General features: G+C 37.0%; 1 long non-coding RNA gene across 1 annotated transcript; it reads right to left on the bottom strand.

The window, feature by feature from the left end:
• Positions 1 to 13,860: 13,860 nt before the first annotated feature.
• On the bottom strand, positions 13,861 to 23,700 carry LOC129471159 (uncharacterized). Its single transcript, XR_008653501.2, has 3 exons — positions 23,287 to 23,700; positions 21,398 to 21,571; positions 13,861 to 19,278 (listed from the first exon to the last, which is right to left on the bottom strand). It is a non-coding gene; the product is annotated as an uncharacterized lncRNA (long non-coding RNA).
• Positions 23,701 to 24,222: the final 522 nt, after the last annotated feature.

Below are 24,222 nucleotides of genomic sequence, written 5' to 3' on the forward strand. Positions count from 1 at the left end.
GTTATCTCTTGACCGAATCAGGAGAAAGAGAAGTGTGCTTTACCAAGGCCTCTCTTAGCCTTTCCCGGAAGGCAGTGGAATTTTCATCAAATCCCCGGTCTATCATGGATAGCTTGGTATAATTGAGAGGCTTAGTTCTAGTCTGACATAAGCCCTCCATTATGCATGCTTGAAAGCGTCTTCTCTTCTGTTCTCCCATGTTGTCATTGGGATCCCATTTAGGGTCATCCAATGGTACTGCTTCTCTTCAAGTTGGATAAAGTTCGACTCCTTCCCTGACACTATATGTGATACCTAACTCATCATCAAATCCTTCTGTCACTTGCAGAGTGGCCTGCTTCTCTTCATTAGTCAGGTTGTGATTCAAAAGTAATATAGTCCTTCCAAAAGAGTTCAAATACCTGGGTTAAATTCTGGAAAACCTCTATACATCTGTCTCGGTCATTGGAACACTTGCCAAGATCCTCCTAAATTTGCCTTAAGTCATGTAGAGAGAAGGGGATCTGGACTTTACTGGGGCCAAATTCATCAGGCATCTGCTGGAGGGGCAAGAGTGAGACTGGGGCTTGTTAGGGTGAGGATTTCTAGGAGGGGGCAAACAAGAGAGAGAAACTGGTTAGGGAAGATGGGGTGGACCCAGAGGTATAAGGCCCAAGAGAGCTGGCTCCCCTGCTGAAGGTGCCTGTGGAGTTTGTTTCTTTAGTTCCCTGGGATTGCCCGTTGTAGCCTCTCCTGAGATGGCAAACAAGAGGACCGGATTAACCCTACACTGTCGGCAAAGGTCTGGAATACCCTGCAAGGTAAAAAAGCCTGCACATATGGGGCCTCAGACCATTGGCCCTCACATTTACAGAAAAGGTCCAACTGCAGGATGGTATCAAAATGAATGATTTCTTCTCGAGGCCAAGCCAGTCCTTCCTGCGGATCATAGTTTGGCCAAACCCTCATGCAGAGGGCTATGAGGCATTTTTCCTCCAGAGTCTGAGGATCAAAACAGTGATTCAGGATACACTCCAGAAAAGTATAGACTACGGATGGTGAAGATAACATGTCCATTCTGGAAGACAGGAAAATAGGCGTCCCTCATTTCTTCTTTCTTTCAGTGAAAACTCAGGGTGTGAGGGAGAGAGAAAATGAGCATCTCCTTTTTCTGTGCTGTCTTTTTATCCCAGAGATCCAGCAAACTTAGATGGACACCACCCATGGGTGCCATTGCAGCCTGCACTCATGAAACAGCGAGGGCCTAGAGAATAGGGATTGTTTCCACTCACCTATGCCTCCATCTCTGCTACTGTCAGCAACCTTTGGGTTCCCTGAGCATCATCTATTCCATGGAGCATGGCCTCCTTCCATGAAACAGGAATATAATCAGCAGGAATTGGTCCTGCCTATTTATACTGTGCCTGCTGCCTAGCTTTAGATCCCTCAGCTCTGGTTATTATTTCCACGGCCTCAACCCGAACTTTAGAGTTGAGTTTGGGATAAAAAGTTGTCTCAGGGGTCCATGGATTCATTCAGATTAAGCCCCATGGGATTTGCCAATTTTGCAGTTATTAGCTGGTGGGTGTAACTCCTCTGTTTCCTCCCTATCAAAAGCAGAGTGGTGAGGTAGTAAAAGGATCCTCTCACATAAAAAAGAGAAGAAAGAACAGCTTAAAGGGGCAGAAGAACCTCTTGCTCTATGCAAATGGGTTCCTTTAATCACTGTATCCCTCCCCCAGTTCAGACTGAGCTTGAACTCCTCTGCCAGGAGAGGAAAGACTCTATGGGAATGTGGTGAGAGGCGACGGTGAGTGGGAAACACTGGCCAGCTGGCTGCGTGTAGTTCCTGGCCCCCAAGACTGCCCTGGGGCCCTGGTGGCAACCACAGTTCTCTCCTGCCCTGTGTGGCTGTTGGGTGTGGCATGTGCATGCTGTGGACACACCCAAATGCCCCAGCTGGGAGGGGAGGGATCAGGAGGGGAGCCACTGTGTCCTGTGTGCACCTGTGGCTGTTGGGGTGGGGGTGGGGATGACACCTCTAAGAACAAATGAAAATCACGTTGTTCTGAACTGCGTATCTGGTTGCTGGGCCAAACTCTCATTCTACTTAGTAACATTTCTGCAGTTTTCAGCAAAACCCTTACCATAAAAGAAGAGATAAGAGCCATTTCAAACTATGAAAGAAGAAAGGTAAGATACCATAGAAATAACTGTGGTTGACATCTTAATGGGTGATCCAGGACTGGGTCCAGTCTTGGGGCCTTCTGGCAACAGCAAGGAGTGGCCTTGGCCAGGTGCCTTCAGTTGTCCTAGGATTTTAATCCAGTCCCACATGATGGTTAGACCTTTGTGAAGAAAAACAGAACCAACTTTCCTCTTCCCTGAAAAAAAAAAAAAAAGAGAGATGGCAGGGTTGCATCCTGTCACCTGCAAGTGGCATAGCTCAGAGGAAAGTCTGAGGACAAGATGCCTTGGGAAAAAAGTGAAGGAACACATTCGGCAGATCCACATTTATTCACCCTTCTGATGTATACTGGGTGGGTGTCCAAATGAAGTGGATATTTTCCTGACCCCTTCCTGGGGATTGTGACAGGGGTTCCTTGCTTACTCAGCCCACAGCCCTCAACCCCTCATGGGAGGGAGAGCATGCAGGTGAGGACATGCAGGAGCTAGGGCAAGCACTTTTGGGCTCTGGCAGGAACGAACTCTTCTGTACTCGCTCCACGGCAGTGTCTAGGGGGTGTGCCCACAACCCCGAAGCCCCAGGGGGAGTGTTACAGTGTTACAGTTGGTCTTCTTCTAGCTTTGCCATCCATGAATGGTTTAAGTGTTAACAGCTCAGCAGAAGGTCAGTGTGATAGCCTTTTGCACCTGAATTCAAGGCTCTGAGCTCTTGTCCGGCATCCAGGAAAAATGAGGTTGCACAAACGAATTAAAGATGGTAAATGTGGAGGATTTTATTGCCAATGGAAATGGCTCTCAGTGAGATGGGGAGTTGAAAGAGGGATAGGACAGGAAAGCAATCATCCCCTGAAACTATGCTGTTAAGCTATGTGTCTGATGTCAAGCTGCTTCTCTCCAGTGTCCAACTGTAGTCCCAAAGTCCAGCTGCTTCTCCTCTTCTCCTCTGGCTGAGCCTGAGGATTTTATGGGCACAGGACAGGGAACAGTGCAGGCCATCAGTGGTTTTGGAAAAGGTGGACAACCAGGGATATAGGTTCTCACTTTGGGCCTCAGTTCTAGGCTTGAGGGTGGGGCCCTTGCTGGGGACCCACCCTCTTCTGCCCAGAATTTCCCTGCCTGTTGTCCCTATCATAATCACTATACTTATAGGTCATTTCTCACAGGGAATACCAAACATTTCTTATGTTTCTCTTCCCAGGTACTTGTAGCAAGCATTCTATAAAGTTTGTAAGCATAAACGTTCTAAGAACATTTTAGAAAGCTTACCTGCTCCACTAAGTTGTCCTGGCAGTTTCTTGCTACCTAAGCCATCTGCCACATCTGGACTCTGCTTGGACCCCAACTATGGTTTGTGGCTCACTCAGCTATCAATATTTTTCCATGTGGTCCTTCATCCCAAGAATAGGTCTAGACTAGTCTCTTAACTCCCGACAAGGAAAGAAGAGAAGATGCTTAAGTTTTAAAAAGCAATTCATTAAGAATATGTGGATTCTGGAAAAAAGCTACACTAGATTAGTTTACACTACTCAAGGCCAAATTCAGGCCCATTATTGGGGTATTTGTGAAATGTGCTTTCCTTTTTGCTTTTGCCCTAATATCATGTACAGGGACTAGCTGATCTTTTTCCCTCTAATAGGAGTTTACTTTTCCATGTCCACATTACTTTGACTTCAGGCTTCTTCCACAAGCCTCTAGAATGAAAAAAAAAATGAAGCTCTGCTGTTACTTTCAACTAAAAGACCCATCTCCCAAATCCTTATTTAATTCCCTGTGTTGACATTTTCCAAGGATTATTAATCATGATACTTGCTTTGATTTGAAGGATGTGTTGTGACCCTGCCCTGTGACCCTAAAACAAAATATCTCTGCCTTAGTCCATCTTGAGTTAATCAGCCTTAGATAACATTTCACTTTGGATAACAATCAAACTCATGTTCCACAGTCAAATTCAATTCAATACAAATACACTTTTTATATGTATATATGTACATTTGTCAAAATGCTTACTGACAAGAGCATTATTTTTCTCAATTAAGCAACATAGTTTTCAGAATCAATACCCAAATAAAATGACCAGCCACATGACTAAATTTCTTAGTATGAAGTAACTGCATTCAGGTTACATCATTCAGGTCTTCTCCATAAGCAGAAAAATAAAACAAAACAAACATTACTTGCAGCTCCTAAGTGATAACTTTTGCCATCTGTAAATCAAATGTTCATAAAAGTCTATTTCCAGAATGTCTTACTGCTCTGTCTACTCAGAAAACTCTAAAAATATATATTAATTTTTAGATGGTTAAAGCTTCTTTTTGAAGCTTATATAACTATGTCACTCCTAAAATTATTCATTTTTAAAATATAGACATTCATGACCCACATTCCAACAGAACATAGTATTTTGGCCTTTTTAACAACATCAGATGGGGGAAATATTTTTATATTTTCATGGGATCCACAAGGTTTCATTTGCATTAATAGTGACAATTTTATAGTCTTTTGCAGTTTATAGAACAATTCTCACAAGCAGATTGAGGTACAAACATCTAGAAATTCATAAAAAGTAATACGTAAGCTTTTTAATGGGAATATAGTTCAATTTTTTTTATTTTGCTACACGTGTGTTCAGAGAAATAATTTATAAAAATTAATAGATTGTTGAAACTAATTTCATAATATGATTAGTTAACTTTTGCTTTGTAATAAAATATCCTAAAATTTTGTGGCTTAAACCATAGCAATTTACTTAGCTTATGATTTCATGAGCCAGCAATTTGTCCTGGCCACACCTGGGTGGTTCTGCCAATGTGACCTGGTTCAACTGATCTCTGCTTGGTTTGCTTGTGTTATCTGCAGTCAGCTTTTGGATTAACTGGTGGATTACCTGTTCTAGGACAGCTTAGCTGGAACATCTTATCTCTAGTCTATGTGGTTCTTCCATTATCCAGCAGGCAACCCTGGGCTTATTCACATATATAGTAAGTGTAATAGGCTTTCCAAAAGTAGCCAAAGAGAACAACTCCCAATTCTGAAGCACTTAAAAAGCTTCTCCTGCATCACATTTGCTAACATTCAATTGGCCAAAATAAATCACATGATCAAGCTGAGATTGAGTGTGACAAGGCATTTAAAGTCATATGACAAGATGTCATAAATAGAGGAAAATTTTTGTAATCAATCTATTGCTCTGTAAAACAGTTTATTGTTTCAATATAAAGTGATGCTCATTGTCTGAAATAATTATTAAGTATTCACCCTATTAAAGTGCTAAATATATCATTAAGCCTCTGTGCTTCAAAGTATTTGATTGTTATTTGGTCAATCTTGGTGACTGAAACCCAATCTAAAATTATAATTTTATACTATGTACTTCTAGGAGATCACAGAAAAATCCTGTATCTGCAAGCCCGTACATATAGTCAACCCTTTATTCCTATATTTTTAATTTAAAAACTTGTAAAAGAACAAAGCGGGAGGCATCATGCTACCTGACTTCAATCTATACTACAAAGCTACAGTAAACAAAACAGCATGGTACTGGTACCAAAACAGATATATGGACCAATGGAACAGAACAGAGCCCTCAGAAATGACACCACACATCTACAACCATCTGATCTTTGACAAACCTGACAAAAACAAGCAATGGGGAAAGGATTCCCTATTTAATAAATGATGCTGGGAAGACTGGCTTGCCATATGCAGAAAACTGAAACTGAACCCCTTCCTTAAACCTTATACAAAAATTAACTCAAGATAGATTAAAGACTTCAACGTAAAACCTAAAACCATAAAAACCCTAGAAGAAAATCCAGCCAATACCATTCAGGACACAGGCAAGGGCAAAGGCTTCATGACCAAAACACCAAAAGCAATTGCAACAAAACCAAAGTTGACAAAATGGATCTAATTACACTAAAGAGCTTCTGCACAGCAAAAGAAACTATCATTAGAGTGAACAGGCAACCTACAGAATGGGAGAAAATATTTGCAATCTATCCATCTGACAAAGTTCTATTATCCAGAATCTACAAGGAAATTAAACAAATTTATAAGAGAAAAATAAACAACCCCATCAAAAAGTGGGCAAAGGATATGAACAGACAATTCTCAAAAGAAGACATTTATATGGACAACAAACATACAAACAAAAGCTCATAATCACTGGCGATTAGAGAAATGCGAATCCAAACCACAATGAGATACCATCTCACATCAGTTAAAATGATGATCATTAAAAAATCAGGAAACAACAGATGCTGGAGAGGATGTAGAGAAATAGGAACACTTTTACGCTGTTGGTGGGTAGTGTAAATTAATTCAACCATTGTGGAAGACAGTGTGGCGATTCCTCAAGAATCTGGAGCCAGAAATACCATTTGACCCAGCAATCCTATTACTGGGTATATACCCAAAGTATTATAAATCATTCTACGGTAAAGGCACATGCACATGCATGTTTATTGCAGCACTATTCATAGTGGCAAAGATTTGGAACCAACCAAAATGCCCATCGATGATAGACTGGATTAAGAAAATGTGGCACATATACACAATGGAATACTATGCAGCCACAAGAAAGAATAAGTTTGTGTCCTTTGCAGAGACATGGATGAAAATGTAAACCATTATTCTCAGCAAACTAATACAGGAACAGAAAACCAAACACCTCATGTTCTCACTCATAAGTGGGAGCTGAAGAATGGGAACACAGGGACACAGGGAGGCAAACATCACACACTGAGGCCTTTTGTGGGGTGGGAGGCAAAAGGGGGAGAGCATTAGGACAAATACCTAATGCATGCGTGGCTTAAAACCTAAATGACAGGTTGATGGATGCAGCAAACCACCATGGCACATGTATACCTATGTAACAAACCTGCACATTCTGCACATGTATCCCCAAATTTAAAGTATAATTTAAAAAAAGAAAAAAGAAAGCAAAAACTTGTAAATGGATGACTAAAACCCTACTACCTTAAAATAAATATTCACTCTCTATGTTGGCAAGAAAGAGCAGCTGGAGAGAATTCTCCTCCATGCTGATAATGATAATTTCAAAAGTGTATATAACCTTCTAATTAAACTATTTGATAGTTTAACACCTTTGTATTTCTTCCTTTGCAGAATTGCCAAAAATTTTGATAGACATTCTTTGAACACAAACTATTTCCCATCCCAATATTTTTTAGTCAGGCCAGATTTGATATCATCTATATTCTTTTGCTGAATTAGTGTTGATTTCTTAGTCTTGAGAGGTTATTTGGAAGTACAACATGATATGTTTCTAGGAGGATTTAATCATCATATAAAAACGAAAAATAATAACCTTACTTGTGAAAGTGGTTTCCAGATATTCTGATAATTAAAGAAATTGCAGCTGTCATGTAAAAAAGATTTTCAGTAAGAAGAAACTTGATCCCTGTGACAAGACAACTTTATATTGCTACTAAAATTTGTTTAAATCAGTTATAATATGCTATATTTTTATATGCTTTGATTTTAATCTGGAAAAGATGATACAGGGTCAAAGTAAGTTTTTGTCATAACTTTTATTAAAATTGGTTCTTACCATTCACTAATCAAAAGAACTGAATGAAAATTATACATATATATAATTACATATATATATATACCAGTGTGCATATATATGTATGTGTGTGAATGCCTATCTATTTTCAGCAAGATTGGATGGAAAGTCATATTGACCACTTTCTCAGAGTATTCTTTTATTTTCACATGGACTATATTAATATGAGAAGGCTATTTACAGAGTGTAATCTGGTGAAGATTCATTCTATTTGCAAGAAGCAGCATTATAATTCTCAGGAAAATATAAGCAAACCCATATGCATAAAATAATGGAAAATATTAAATTTCCAGGCATGGTTGTGCTAGAATGATGATTTATCATTCATTTATTTATTCTCATTCATTAAACATGGATTCTGTGTATTGAACACTGTCTTAAGTTTTGAGGAATCACAGAAGAATAAGTCACAATGCTTGCCCAGGGACATGCAAATGATGAGATGGGATCTCCAATCCACTCTGCCTGCCTCCTTTAGAAGGGAACTCACGACCCTGTAATAATCACTAGCTAGTTCTTGGCAAAGTGTGATTCTTATTGAGAATTGTATATATCTATTTCCTAACCTTAAACATTTTAAAACTTTAGGAATATATATTACCTATATTAATGTATGCACACTGAAGGATTATAAAAATCAAAGAGAAAAATGAGGTATTGGAGGATTTTTTAATATGTTCTTTTGTAATTTAGGTATGTTTCTTTCTCATTTATGGACTAGGGTTTATTTTTTCCACTCTTCAAAGTTAAAATAGTTTCAATTTACCTTGCAATGAAGTCCTAAATACTTAGCAAGTCTGCGAGAATTTTCTTCGATGTAATCTCAAACTTTTCAGTGTCTTCTACAACATTGTTTTTCAAAGTCTGAGAATATCCTTATTTACATTTTTCCTGCCTATTATGTTTTTATCACTCTTTAATTTGTCTGTTTTCTGCTCTCAACCTTTAATCCTTTTATTCTTATTTTCCAGCTGTCAATCTCATTTTCTGATTAAAAACATAGTTCCAATATTACCTGTTTAAAAATTTTTGTTTTGCCTGATTTACCTGTCTCAAGAACTTCCCCCATATAGTAGGTATTCATTAAATATTTGTTGAATAAATTGATCATGTCAAATTTATTGTTTAGTAGTTATTTAATTTCAGATTATATTATAGATTATGATGTGTCTTTCTCTTACCCATTAATTTGTTAGTTCTATGAGAGCTAGTACCCTATACAGTCAGTTTTCTATGCCTATGCATTCCTCATCCATGAATTCAACCAATTATAGAACAAAAATATTTGAAAAAATGGATGATTGTGTCTGTACTGAACATGTACAGACTTTTTTCTTATTATTCCCTAAACAATATGGTATAACAACTATTTACATGGCATTTACATTGTAGGTACTGGAAGTAATCTAGAGATGATTTAAAGTACATGGGAGGATGTGTGTAGATTATGTGTAAACACCATGCATTTTATATAAGGGATTTGCGCATCCCTGAATTTTGCTACCTGCAGTGATCCTGGAACCAATCCCACATAAACACTGAGGAACAACTGTATTAATATTTTTTGCAGGAACCAGCACAGTTTCTTCTTCTGCTCAACAGAAAGGTAAAAACTAAATTGAATCAGGGTGGTTTCTAAAACTGGGGAGTTGATCAAGTACTTTCATGTGACTAGATAAAAAGGAAAGATATTTTGAATATCAGTGATGATTTCATAGGCAGAAGATATTCCATTCTATTAAGACAAGTTTACCTTTCTTTTGGTAGGAAATACACTTCTAAGATGACCTAAACTACCTTCTGCTTTGGGTCCCTGTTGAATATTCCTTTGTCTATGCAATGAACTTGAAACAAGAAGACCCACGAACTAAGTGAAGGCTCATCTCTAACTCATTTTTTTGATCATAGTCAAGTTATTTAAAATGCCATAGATTTCCTCATCTGTAAATGGGTCTGATAATATTTGTTTTGATGATCTCATAGGTTTGCTTTGAGAATATAATAAAATATTTGCATATGTTTGGAGACACAAACAAAGCTGTATTATTCTAAATTTCCTTAGAACTGGCTTTTACTTCCTTAGGGCCTTAGCACGGAACCTAGGTTTTAATTTACTACAGAAAGTTAATAATTCTGGGGGGAGAGAAGAGATGTCTTAACGGAGGGCTCTCCTTATCTACTTACCTGGCTCTTTTCCTGCCTCCCCTAATTAACTCTTTGTGATGGCATCCTTCCATTTTCTTCATAGAGATAATCAAGATTTGCAATAATAGATTTTCTTGTTTCATTTTTCATTTTATGTTTCACAAATCCATAGGTTTCATGAGGGTATAAACTGTACCTGTGAAACGTCTATGTGCTAAAGTGCAAGTGTAAAAATAAAAAAAAAAAAACCTAGGATCAATGGGTCTCCAGTTTTAATGTGAATCGGAATCACAAAACTTGTTAAAAAATACAGACTCTGAATGCCAATGTGGGAGATTTTGATTTCGCGGTCTGGTCACCCCAGATGTTTCTGATGTGAATGGTCAACAGATCTTCCTGTGATAAATAAAGACAGGATGATGCATTTCATGCATGTTGTATGGGAATCACTGTTGTCCTCAGTGATTTAGGAAGAATTAGAGCCACCTTCTTGACACACCTGGAAATTAACCCTCCTGGAAATGTACACTGTGAGGAGGCAGATTAGCCCTTCATTTGTCTCGGAACACAGCAATTACGATTCAGACTTTTGAAGGGATAGAAAATTAGGCTTCCTAAGGATGCAGTTTGGCAGACTGTAGCAATGCTGTGTCTTTGGGCATTGGATGCCTGCCAGAAGCACTTGCCCAGCATTAATTGCAGAGCACCTGAACTTTTATCCATCATCTATTCTGCTGCACAAAAACTTGAACGCTCCGATGAATGGTTTGTATTCTTCACAGCAGCTCCAGGGCAGGAGGAAAATTCTTTCATTTAATTAGCCTATTATTTTCCATTTTGAGGCTTCAATAGAGACTCAGAAACAGGTGCCAGTTTCTCTTCAGCCTCTAGGCCTAAGGAAATAAGAATAACTGCTACTGAGGAACGAAAGCAGATAAGGCCTCGGCAACAATGCCATTAACTTGCCTCTACTTATGTAGTCCAGAAACAGATGTTAATTGCCAAATGTGCAGCCCTAAAGTGGAACAGCTTAATCATTGGTTGGGTTTTTGTTTATTGCCTGTTAATGCTTTCTGCCGGCTTCTCAATGTCTGGAAATCTCTCATTCTCTTCCTCTCTGTCTCTGTCTTCTGTAGATCTATTTTAATAATTTGGGTTTGTGTTTATTCTTTTAAATTACCAACATTACCTCATGTCAGAGTCTGTCTGGGCTGCTATAACAATAATACCATAAATTAGGTGTCTTAAAAACAACAAAAATCTGTTTCTTGTAGATTTGGAAGCTGAGAAGTTTGACATCAAGACTTGATTTGGTGCCTAAGAAGGTCTGCTCTCTAGTTCATAGATGGTGCCTTCTACCTGTGTCCTTGCATGACAGGAAGAGTAAGGCAGCTCTTTGAGGTCCCCTTTATAAGGGCAATATTTCCATTCATGAAGGCTCCACTTTCTTGATCTAATTACCTCACAAAGACCTTTCCTCCTAATTCTATCACATTCGGGAATAGGTTTAAACATGGGATTTTGGAGGACTCAACCCTTCAGAACATAGCATCTTGTTACAGATGATGCTGCTCAAGATGTTTTGCTTTCCCAAGGCTGCAGTCAGCAGTGGAGGTGCTTGCAATCACTCACATTGCATTTGTGAGGCTTGATCATCTCCTGATGCGAGGCATGTCCTCATACTCCCTATTCCAGCCAAGGCTCACAAGATTACTTTTATCAAGTAATGTTGGTAAGGCAAAACAAAAATTAAAAATAAATAGGCATTTACCTCAATACTTCACTTTAAAATTCATTTTATTAAACAACAGGAAGCTTTTTGTTTTTAGAAGGTATTTGGATTGCTGTCTTCAGATGAGGAAACCGTGAGCAGAAACTAGGAACTGCAAATTGAATACAGAAATAAGATATTTTGTGGGACCAGAAACATATCACTATCTGCAATAGATGGTTTTGATTGTGGGCTTTGGGAAGGAGTGAATGGGTTAATAAGCCATAAGTCAGTCAACTGCTAAGGGTAGGAATAACCTGAAGTTGAGAAATATTATTTAAAGTACATGAGAAGTATAGGGCTGAGACTGACATCTTTGTCGAAAGGGCAACTCAAAAGCCATAAATGGCCATTTTGTGAGATGGCTCAAAGGCCAGTGAAAGGACAGTTGGATTGACTTTCTTAGTGAGTAAATTCTTTGAGAGAAAATAAACTGGAAATTGATATATTATCAAGCTCCCTCAGGCCAGCGGAAGCAGAGTCAACAGTTTTCTTTTGGCTCAAATAACTCATCTTGACTGTCTAAAATCACAGGAAGTGAACTCAAATTCCCATGAGGACTAGGAGTGTAACATAAATAGGTAAAGAGGCCTGGATATAAGGAATGTTTCTGGATGCATTTGCCCTTTTTGACTAAGTTTTATTTTCTTATTTTTGTTAGAAATTTGGATGCAATAAATTTCACTTTGTTATAATTTTACTATAAGAAAAATAAAGTCTCACTGCAATGATGAGAATGGGGCACAGTGATCCAGGGCAGGGAGTGCCAGCAGGGGGAGGTGAACATTGCATCTTAAATGCCCCTTCTATTGTGGGCAGTCACTGCCTGGTGAGGGGCTGCCCTGTGAGAATATGAACCCAGTCCCGCAAGTTATTCTATTTTCTTCAAGAGAAGCTAGAGAAACAAATTTTTGTACAGAAGCTGTTTTTTAAATTGTGTCTGCTAATTCAACTTCTGTGCAGTCTTTTTGCCAGTGTAGACTGAATTCAACAGTTCAATTCACTAGTTACATAACTATCTCAATATCCTTTGTTCTTAGCCCAGAGCAAATTTCCCAGAGGCAGAGAGTAGGGTGTGATTTATGTTGCCCTTAGCCTTGGAAAATAATTTGCCAGTGAGTTGATAAATAACTATTTTTTCCTCCTACCTAGAGCTTAACTGATTATTTTTCCTTTGCCATTGGCCTTTGAAAATTTCCCTTCTATGTATCATCAGAGGAATGTAGGAATTATAAGAATATGGCTTATTATAAAATTAATTTCAATATCCACTTGCCAAATGGTTCCCCAAACATAACATGCATGTGACAATAAATGACCACTAGACATGCCCAACCATACTATTTACAAGAGGGTTTTACTTCAGTGATAGGTGTTTCAGGAATATTTGTAACATGTTCAATGCTGTAATTACGGAGAAAAATAGGAATTATAAGGATGCTCATCTTTAACCAACCCATAATGTATAGAAATGAAGGGACCTTTAATAAACAAAACAAAAAAATAAACAAGCACTTCACAAGTTTTCTTAACAGAAAGGTTAGACAGTGGTGGGGTGAGCAAAGGTTGTTATTTTTCTAAAAATCTTTCAGGTGTAGTAATCTATAGGTTATAATAAAAATTGTGTGTTCTTGAGGAAACCTCAGCATTAAAACAATCGTACAGAATGGATATTTCAGGGAACTCTCATGCAGGTTTAGCTTCTATTCTGGGATTTAAGAAATACTTTAAAATGTTGACAGCCTCTTTCAGGGAGAGTAAGTTTTTATATTTTTGAGTCACTTTCCTGTGTTCAAGACATAATTTTTTTCTGGCATTAAGATAAGAATATTCAATGATAGCACAGCATTTTTAGAGTATGAATCTTTTTTTAATGTCACATCCTGAACTTAGGTTAATATGTAGCTTTCCTAAGATGCTGATGCTTTCAGGAATCATTAAAATTCATGCTTGATCCTCTGAGCTAAAAAATATGATTGTTATCTGCTTTAGTGGAACATTTATTCATTTTTCTCTTCCCCTGTCTTCTCTCCATCTAATCAAATGAAGTAGTCCCACCACTATTCATCACACATGTGGAACCTTTCTATAAATTTGATCATGAATCCCCCACATTCCAATTATCTAGGGCTGCATACAAACCACCTCAAACCTAGTGGCTTAAAACAAGAATGATCATTTATTTTTCATTAAATATGAAATTGTTTATGGCTCTGAAGAGGTAGCTCGTCTCTGCTTCATGTGCTCTCCACTGTGGGTCTTATAAAGGGGTGAGGATTCACTTTCAAGTAGCTCCTTCAGATGGTTGGCAACTCGATGCTGGTTGTTGGCTGGGAGCTCAACCTGGGCTCGCAGCTGTGGTAAATGGTTACTCCCCACAGGGTTGTTTGAGTTTTCTCACAGCATGGTGGTTATGTTCTAGGAGCAAGTAGAATTAGGATAATGCAAGCTGCCAACCTCTTAAAGAATAGTCCTAGAAAGCATCACTTACATGGTATTTTGTTGGTCACATAGTCAGAGTCCATCCAGATTCAATTGGAGGGGACATAGAAACCACTTTTCAATGAGGAGAGTACCCAAGGGACAAAAATATATATATTTGCCTACCTTTTAAATTTCATCTCCTACCACCACCATTCTTTACCATCTCTACTTCCCCATCCCCACCTCCAACTATTTCACCTGTCTAAATTCCAACCACATCAAATTTCTGTTGTCCTTTGTGTTAGTCCATTCTCATGCTGTCAATAAAGACATATCTGAGACTAGGTAATTTCTAAAGGAAAGAGGTTTAATTGACTCATAGTTCAGCATAGCGAAGGAGGCCTCAGGAAACTTACAATCATGGTGGAAAGGGAAGCAAACATGTCCTTCTATGCATGGCAGCAGGAAGAAGCATGCAGAAAAAGAGGGAAAAGTCCCTTGTAAAACCGTTAGATTTTGTGAGAATGCACTCACTATAATGAGCACAGCAGAACAGGGGTAAATGCCCCCATGATTCAATTATCTCTCACTGGGTCCCTTCCAGAACATGTGGGGATTATGGGAACTATAATTCAAGATAAGATTTGGGTGGGGACACAGTCAAACCATATCATCCTTCTTTTTTTTTTTTTTTCCATTGAATATTATGCTCCCAGACTGTCAGAATACCATCAGTCTAGTAAAATGTTAATCATCTTTCATGACTAGGCAAAAACATTCTTTCTTTTTTGAAGTCTTTCCTAACTCTCCTCAGTAAGTAACTATGGTTGAGGGTATTTCTTATCAGTGTTTACCTACTTTATTGTCTTTAAGTACACTGTTTCTTGGTTGCTTTTATCATAATGCCTAATGCACAGTGAGAATTTTAAAATTCTCTGTTGAAAGAATTAATTCTTGGAAATTGGAGAGTCATTCAATGAGAGATTTAATCTGTAGTAACCCTGGAGCCTAGTTCTGCCTCCACTTTCCAGTATCTGTGTCAAAGATTAGGGCAAGTTACCTGATCTCTTGCAACTTCCCTTAGCCTGGGTTTCTTCATTTGTCAAAAGAGGTAACAGTGTCTGTCCTACAAACCTCACTGAGACATATTAAAGTAAATAAAAATTGTATGTAAAAGCACCTTACATATTTAGAATGCTACTACAATATTCTATTTTGAAATTATTATTAGTTGGAAACAAATTCACTATTTATAAAATGCTTTAACAGACAAAAGTGTTAAGTGTTGACCTGACCAGAGGCACTACTCAAAGAGCAATATCTTTATATTGTTTTAATCCCCATTTTACTAAGGTTATAGATTTTTTCCAAAATGTCCTTAAGGAACAAACCTTTGGATATTTGACTAAAATCCAGATTCTTAAACATGTGCCCTGTTGTGCAGTTATCTTAAGAAAGCAGGGCATCCTATGCTTTCATAACACCTGCAGTGGGTTGCCAACATTTATTTTTAAAAATAAGTTTTGCCAGTTCTATCAGCCTGTTTTCATGCTGCTGATAAAGACGTACTGGAGACTAGGAAATTTACAAAAAAAAAAAAAAAAAGGAGATTTAACAGACTTACAGTTCCACATGGCTAGGTAGGCCTCAAAATCATGGTGGAAGGTGAAAGACATGTCTCACATGGCAGCAGACAAGAAAAGAGAGCTTTCTTAGGGAGACTCCCATTTATTAAAATCATCAGATCTTGTGAGACTTATTCACTATAATGAGAACAGCATGGGAAAGACCCACCCCCATGATTCAATTATCTCCCACCAGGTCCCTTCCACAACATGTGGGAATTATAGGAGCTACAAGATGAGATTTGGGTGGGCACACAGAGCCAAACAACTTCACCAGTTCTGTAAGATCCTTAGAAAGAAGTTTATTTTAAATGTATCATGTAGTTAGAAAAATAATACTTGAAAATATCTCTTCCTTGAGTGATGGTCTTCCAGGTGATAGAGCACACAAAAGCCAGTTTTCTTGTTCTAAAATGGTGCTGCTTCATTTGAAAGTAAATAGCTCCTTTTATTATGTGGAAAAAAGAGTGAGAACAATATTTTCAGAGGAATTAAAGAACTGAATGAGCAGGTTGTATGGATGATTATGAAAGGAGCTAGTAGGGGGAGGTGACAGAGTAGATGGGGTAGCCTGACACAAGTCTTTTAAGGTGGATGGCCTAAAAGATTCTCTCTTGGTGCCAAGACAAGCAAAATCCATAAAGAAAAAGCTGTGAGCTCAGAATGTATAAGAGCAGCATAAATGGGCAAAATTTAATTCTGTAATATTAGGTCTAAGTGAGAGAGACAGAGTGTGTGTGTTATAGTGAGTATAGGGGGAAGTTTTTGTAATAGAGCAAAGTAGTTCTAGAGATCATTACATGCAGATTTGATGTATATTGTGGTATAACTTTCTGGAGAAAAGGAAAGATTATTCTACAAGAAGCTATAATCAGGGCTGTAAGCCTCTAGCTTTGAAACAAAGGAGGATTGCATATTCAAAAGTTATAAATAAATCCTCAGCAACACACACCCAAAAAACGATAGTAAAAGAAAGAGTATGTAAAGGATGGAGACTATGGTCCTCTGACATGGTCTTTTTCCTTTTATCTTTTTGTTTTTTTTTTTGCTATATATGTTACTAACATCTTTATGAAGGGAAGATTGGTATAAATTGTTTTGAGTATCCTTTACATCCTTGGCAATCAATGCAGGCCAAGGATGTTTGTTATATTAAAGTTTGATTTAAACTCACAACATTATTGTGTTTACGGAATTTTAAAATTATTTTTGTTAAGCATTTACTAACTCAGTAGATCCATAATGTATGATTAATGTTCTTAAAGGATTTTAAGTATATTTTTAGTTATGTTTATGTGTATCCAAATCTTTTTGGTTCTGATTAATACCAAGGCAGGAAATGGCAGTGCCTGAGTTTACTTTTCTGCATCCCTATATAGCTGATAGAGATGAGGGTTAAATTAAAGAATTGCCAACCTCCAAATATATTGTTGCTTTTATGTACTCACTGATGCCATTTCTCCAATTACATATTTGAGAACAACAAATACATTTAAAGGGCTGATCCCCGGCAGAGTTCAGAGCTCCTCTTACCCCTTCTCACTTTAATCCAGAACTGTTTAATCCCTAAATCTTCTGTGGTAGTGCTTAGACTCCTTTTACATATGTATTTATTTTACCTCACCTAGAAAGCATCTCCTCTCATAGGTGAAGATCAAGAGGAGGAAAGCAAAGATGATATGAAAGACAGCAGTGAGAAATCACCTGCTCTCAGTGTACGCATGAAATCCAAGGCCCTTAGCTCAAATTTATCTCTCAAACTAGCACCAGGAAAGAAACTAAAGGCAAGGTTGCATAAGAGGATGCATAGCTCTGACTTTCACAAGCCTTGCCTGCCATACATCACTGTTTTAAAGGACTGGTGACATTTAGCCAGGTCCTTCCAGAAGCTTATTTTGCATTTCTCTGAGCCTCAATTTCCTCAGCACCAAATGGTCCTAAAATGTTCTTGAAGTGAAGGACTTTCTGCAGATAAGTGCCATCCTCAACAACCTTGAATAATTTTTCAAAAAGAATCCCATAGGGAAATGCAGAAAATACAAAATGTTTCAAGGCTGATTCAACCCTTTTTTAAAGATAAATAAGAGGAGAGCTTTATTGCTTGTTTTTTTCTTATACATTTTATACACATTGAGAAGTAAAAATCATTTCATATTTCCGATTTGAGTATAGGATCTTATACTGATTTTACTTGTGATAAGTGATGTTCAAATACACTTATGCATGCTTATGAAGCATCTTATAAAATGGAAAGGATTTTGAAGTTTTCTCTTAGAGAGGAAATACCATACTTAGTTTTAAGTTTCCTTGAATTGTACTGCTTATTTATATTTGATATTGTTTGAAATGTTCTATTTTATTTAAAAAAATTATCTGGTAAAAGAAGACAACCTTAGTGAATCATCACCAAAGTCAATTGAAGGCTAATCAGAAATTTGTTTATGAATTACTTCCCTCATTATTTGAATATGTCTGTTATTGATCAAATTATTTTCTACATTAATTGATTCAGCAAATAGACTTAGACTCCTAAGTCCTTGAAAAATAAATGGAACTAAATCTCTACCACAGTGCTCTGTAAACTCATAAACACTCACCATGATGTGCTGGCGTGTGAGTGAAGTCATTAGAAATTACACTCATGCAAATCATTCTGTAATTCTCTTAAAAATGTGTATGTTTAACAATATGCATAATATACAAACACAGTAATAACAATAGAATATATACAATAGAGAATAGGCCTATAGAATAAATTTATTCTATATTTACATAGAATACACATATACACACCTATAGATAGAGCATATAGTTTAGGCATTTACGTTGTATAAACCATACATCATAGAGCTACACCATCCAATAGGGCAGCCATTACCTATAGATGTGTGGAACACTTGAAATGTAGGTAATGTGACACATTGAAATAATAATATTTTGGATACATTCAGCTGAATTAAATATACCATTAAAATTAATTTCACTTGTTTGTTTTTACTTTTTAAAAATGTGTGCCAGAAAACTTAAAATTACACATGTGGCTCATATATTTCTATTGGAAAGAGCTTTTCTAAAGAATATATAGTCTCAATAATAAAGATACTCTATATATTATAATAAGTAATATGCTCACTGAAAAATGGCTTTCAAAAACTTTTATGAATAGGTCTAGACAGTCAAATCACTGTTCTATAGTACTATAAAACTTAGCCCATTTAAAATAGTAAAAGAAGCATACATTTAGAAAGACTCTATTAGCTAATTTACATTTTCATGGTTATTGTAGTGGACCTATTGTATTCTCAACAAACTCCTACTTATTGAATTTACCCTCTCTAACTCTCAGTTCTACAAATGTGGTTTTATGGAAACTTCTCTGTTAATTTCTCTCTAGCCACAAATGATGGCGTCTTATCCAAATCAAGTTGGTCTGAATCTTACTGAATTCTGACTTGAGTCAGAGGATCATATTCTATCTAGAGGTACAACTTTGCTAGATGAGAAGCTCAAGAGTATATAATATTGATGTATTCTGTTCTGTGGAGAAAGCCAGGCATCTGTAAAAGACAATAATGAAGAATAAAACGAAGCAGAGGAGAGATGCATAGAAAATTATTTTTCTGTACGATTCTATGGACTACCTACATTTCACACTCATTAAGTTTGATATCTCAGGGCCATTATAACACATTTGAGTTTCTGTCATTTGAAATAAAATTTTTTTAATCAATGCAGTCATCAGGAGCACGGAACATCATTATTTTATTAACAGTTTATATCTTAGTGATTAGATCTTGTGGTGGCAAAGCTTCAGTCTACTTCCTAATTGTAGAAAAAGCAGAACCCCAAAATTTGATTTTAATCTTTTAAAAAATTTTTTTTTCTGATTTATATAAAAATACATGTTTATTAGAGAAAGATTTATAATGTACAGGGAAATATAAAGACATAAATAAAAACAACCTGATACTCCATTATTACAAAAGGCCTTGTTAACAGTATTTTATCCCTGATTTTTGTACATTTACAATCTATGTTTTTTTTTTTTTATTTTCAAAATATGTGCAGTACTGGCTATTCAATATTCTGTTCAGTATTTTTTCTGTTTGACATTGTACTATAAGCCTGTAATCCCAGCATTTTGGGAGGCCGAGGCAGGTGGATCACTTGAGGTCAGGAGTTCGAGACCAGCCTGGACAACATGCTGAAACCATGTCCCTACTAAAAAAAAAAAAAAAAAAAAAAAAAATTTAGCTGGGCATGGTGGCACCAGTGCCTGTAATCCCAGCTACTTGGGAGGCAGAGGCAGGAGACTCACCTGAGCCCGGGAGGCGGAGGTTTCAGTGAGCCAAGATTGTGCCACTGCACTCTAGCTTAGGTGAAAGAGTGAGACTTCATCAAAAAAAAAAAAAAAAAAGCATTTTATCATTTCACTAATATTGTATCTAAATATATTTTTAAATCTATAGTATAGATAAATTATATTGTATTTACCAATCCTATAAGGTCATTAAGTATTTTTGAACTTTCTCCTAGTATAAATACTGCTGAAGTGAATACATATTCCCATCCCATAAGTTTTTGACTGTATCACTGAATATTATCATAGGATAGACAGCAAAATACATAATGGATCAGAAGGGTGTGACCATTCGAACATATGGATTTGTGCTGCAAATTTCCTCATACAAAAGGTTGTAGAAAATTTATATTCTTATCAGCAGTGTTTGATGTCCACCTTGGTAAAATTTCACCTATAAAGAATATAATTTAAAAATTGTCTAAATATTACTTCCTATTTTATTATCATTAAAATATATAATTCAATACATTTATACAGGTAACAATAAATTTAAATTAAATATTCATAAAACAATATATATTTACAAAACCAAATAATTTAGTGAGATCTCAGAAAACGTGCAAAACATAAGCTCAGAAAATCTAATAGTGATAAACTGAAGATATAACAATGATATGGAAATGAAGGTAATCCAAACTGTTAAGATGAGTTCACAAAGAATTATAGAATGATATGCAAATCTGAATAAGAAATATAAGTATACCCATGTAACTACAGTATCAGAAAGAAAAGATGTATTTAAAAGGAGGAAAAATAATCAAAAAAGAAAATGAGCATCCATAAAAGTTTTGAAATATTGACTGTAGATGAAGAGGTGCATGATGGAAGAAGGTGGAATAATTGAAATTGAGAATAACCATCATTCTCAGTAAACTATTGCAAGGACAAAAAACCAAACACCGCATGTTCACTCATAGGTGGGAATTGAACAATGAGAACACATAGACACAGGAAGGGGAACATCACACTCCGGGGACTGTTGTGGGGTGGGGGGAGGGGGGAGGGACGGCATTAGGAGATATACCTAATGCTAAATGACGAGTTAATGGGTGCAGCACAACAACATGGCACATGGATACATATGTAACAAACCTGCACATTGTGCACATGTACCCTAAAACTTAAAGTATAATAATAATAATAAAAAAGAAACTTTCAAAATAAATAAATAAATAAATAAAATGCAGATTAAAAAAAAAAGAAATTGAGAATAAGCCAAATATTGTTGAATACTTAGGTTAAAAAAATACAAGTTTCTCTGTGCTTCATACTGTCCCAAATTTCTTTGATAATTGCCTTCAACTTGTCTTTACCTTTGTAAACACATTCAGAAAGAATTCTTCAAGGTCAGAGAGGTGATGGATAATAGGTGAAGCAGGCAGTCACAAAGAGTAAACAGACAGTTTTTGCTTCATAGACAACTGCTCTCTTGAGAAGCAGGTTTCATTATTTGAAAACAACTCATCTATTTTTTTCCCTTTGGTGTGCTGTTAAAGAAAGTTGTACAAATTATTCAAGATGCTGCTTCTCTTCCAATACTCCCAAACTTTGCTGATGCAGAGAAAATGCCCCAAGGTTAATAAGTTAATCCTTTATCATATAGAACTTCATATATATTCTAACTGTGATCAAGTTCCAAAATGTGCCTTAAAACACTTCATTAATAATAGCTGATGTCTTTAGATTTTAACGTAGGTCAATTATATTTGATGCGATGGCTGAATTTCATTAAAAGGTAGAAAACATTAATCTTGCATAATTTTTTTTTGCTTTTAAGGAAGGATTTTGGAAGTTTGAAAAGCATGAAAATATAGCAATTTAATTTAAAAGGAAATGCCCCTAACTATATTTTTTGTTAAGTGCATGTTCTTAGAATATAAGCTCTCAATAGTAAATGCACAGTCAATGCCACAGTCCAGATTCCCCAAAAGCGGTGCTGAGAGGGAGTTTTGCATGCAGGTAGTTTTTTGGGGAACAGGATTTTGCAGAGGTGGAATGACAGACAGAGTAATCCAGTGTGCCCAAAGAAGACTGAAAAATGTGTTTTAGAATTCTTTGACTAGTGTATTTGGAACTCCGATCATACCCATTGATCAAGCATGACACCATGGGCAATACCTCGTTCATATTTCTAGGCTACACATGCATGAGTGCTCAATGAGTTCCGGTGAACATCCTGCACTGCAGCATTAGAGAAGCCCTTGTGTAAGAAGTGGGAGGTATATTTCATGGGTCTGCAGTGAAGTGCTTATAGGTTGCATTTGAGTACAGCTGGTTTCAGCATCCACAGCCCTGGTTACCATTGGTGGAGCAAAAGGTGAGACTGGCAGGATTTGAAATTGGGCACTAGAGAGGAATATAAACACAGTCCAACTCTTGAACCACCCAGATGTTTTCCTACTCTCTGTTAAATCCATAGGATTATTTGATAGTAGTGTTCCCCAAGGCTCAGCGTGTCCTGAGGCCATCATTGTTATTCATTATCTACCTTCTCAAGCACTCATTCTAGGTTTACTTTACCCTCAGCCCTAAGCCAGAATTTCAACTTGTCTAGGTTGCTTGCCTAGTAAAATGATGCACATCTTTAGCCCTGAAGGATCTGAATTTTTAATTGAATTGTTTTAATACACCGGGATTGTAATTGCTTGTTCATGGTTATTAGAAAGCACAGAGCACCACGAAATGCCCTCATAAATCTTTTTTTTTTTTTTTCCAGACATACTTCTCACTGCGCCATTGTGTAGTGGCAGTCCTAGCTGTTTATGGTAGTCATGGTCAATAGTGCCCTAGTGTACTAACTTTTCTTTTCTTTTTTTCTTTCTTCTTCTTCTTTGTATTTTTTTTTTTTTTTTGCCTTTCATTCCCATGACGCGAAGATCCCAAAATAATAGTTTCAGTTTCAAGTTCAGTAGAACCCTTGCCATTTTTTTTTTTTTTGTAGAAGAACCCCTACTTCCTCCCCTCAAATCAGGACCTCTAATCTGAGAGAATCTAGTGTCATAGGAATAGGTATCACAAATTCCGCATATGCGTTAATGGAAATAACTACAAGGGCCGATTATATTTCAAACTTTTGTTTTATGGACCTGTGTATGCTAGTTATTCGGACACAGCATTTGCTTTTGGTTTTGATTCAGCATACTAACACATGCTAGAAGAAAGGACACCAACCCCACAGGATATTCTTATGACAGTGACTTACCTGAGACTTTAACATAATATAGCTCGTTTCTATTAGATTGGATGCTCTGGGAGGCAAGGTTGATAACAACACTGGAGGAACCCATTGTCGTATTCCTACTGTTGCAACAATTTTGTCATAAATGAGGCCTTTACTCTCACACACTATTGTGTAACATACAATAGTGGAAAAGCCACTGTGGGAAGAAAAAACATTTATATTTTAGAGTAGATATTGAGTCTGAAAAAATGTATTACTTACCCTCCAACATATTAAAGATCAGATATAGTCAAAGTCACAAAAGAGGGATAATTATTCCCCTGCCTTCTTGAAGGCTCATCATCATTTCTGCTGCTGGTAAACTGGTTATTCAGCAGCACCAGTAGTCTGACTGGCCTTGGTGAGAGGAAACCCACACTCTTGGATCCATGTATAGCCTCCTTACCTTCATCCATGGCTCATTTCTCCAGGATTGAGTTGACTGAGGAGAAAGGCTTCTGACATTCCTGGGAAAAGTAATCCTGCCCTCAGGACTATTTGGTGCTTATTCTGCAGTGAATACTTTCTTGTGAGTCTTAATGTGAGACATGAAAATCTGCATGTAAAGAAAATGACCAAATGTGCTGCTGACAACTCTGTTATTAGCAGGTTTCCCTTCACTGTTTGTCATTTAGAGCCACTCCTGAGTGGAAGAATAATACAGCAATAGACAATCTATGGCCAGTACCAGTAACAACCTATCTGAAAAGTAGATCCAAGTATTTTCCTTCCTGTTTAGTGAGTGTTAGGGCACTTCTGCTCAGGTACTGTCCTGAATGTATCATTCTGTAACACAATTAATTGCTGCCTGCCATATGACATCATGGGAAGCTCCAATACACAGTTTCTTGGTATCCCATGATCAGGCCTTCAGTTTCTATTAGGGCTCATTAGCACAAAGGAAGCTATTTTTCAAGG

This window comes from Symphalangus syndactylus, chromosome 21, assembly GCF_028878055.3.
Source record: "Symphalangus syndactylus isolate Jambi chromosome 21, NHGRI_mSymSyn1-v2.1_pri, whole genome shotgun sequence".
NCBI lineage: Eukaryota > Metazoa > Chordata > Mammalia > Primates > Hylobatidae > Symphalangus > Symphalangus syndactylus.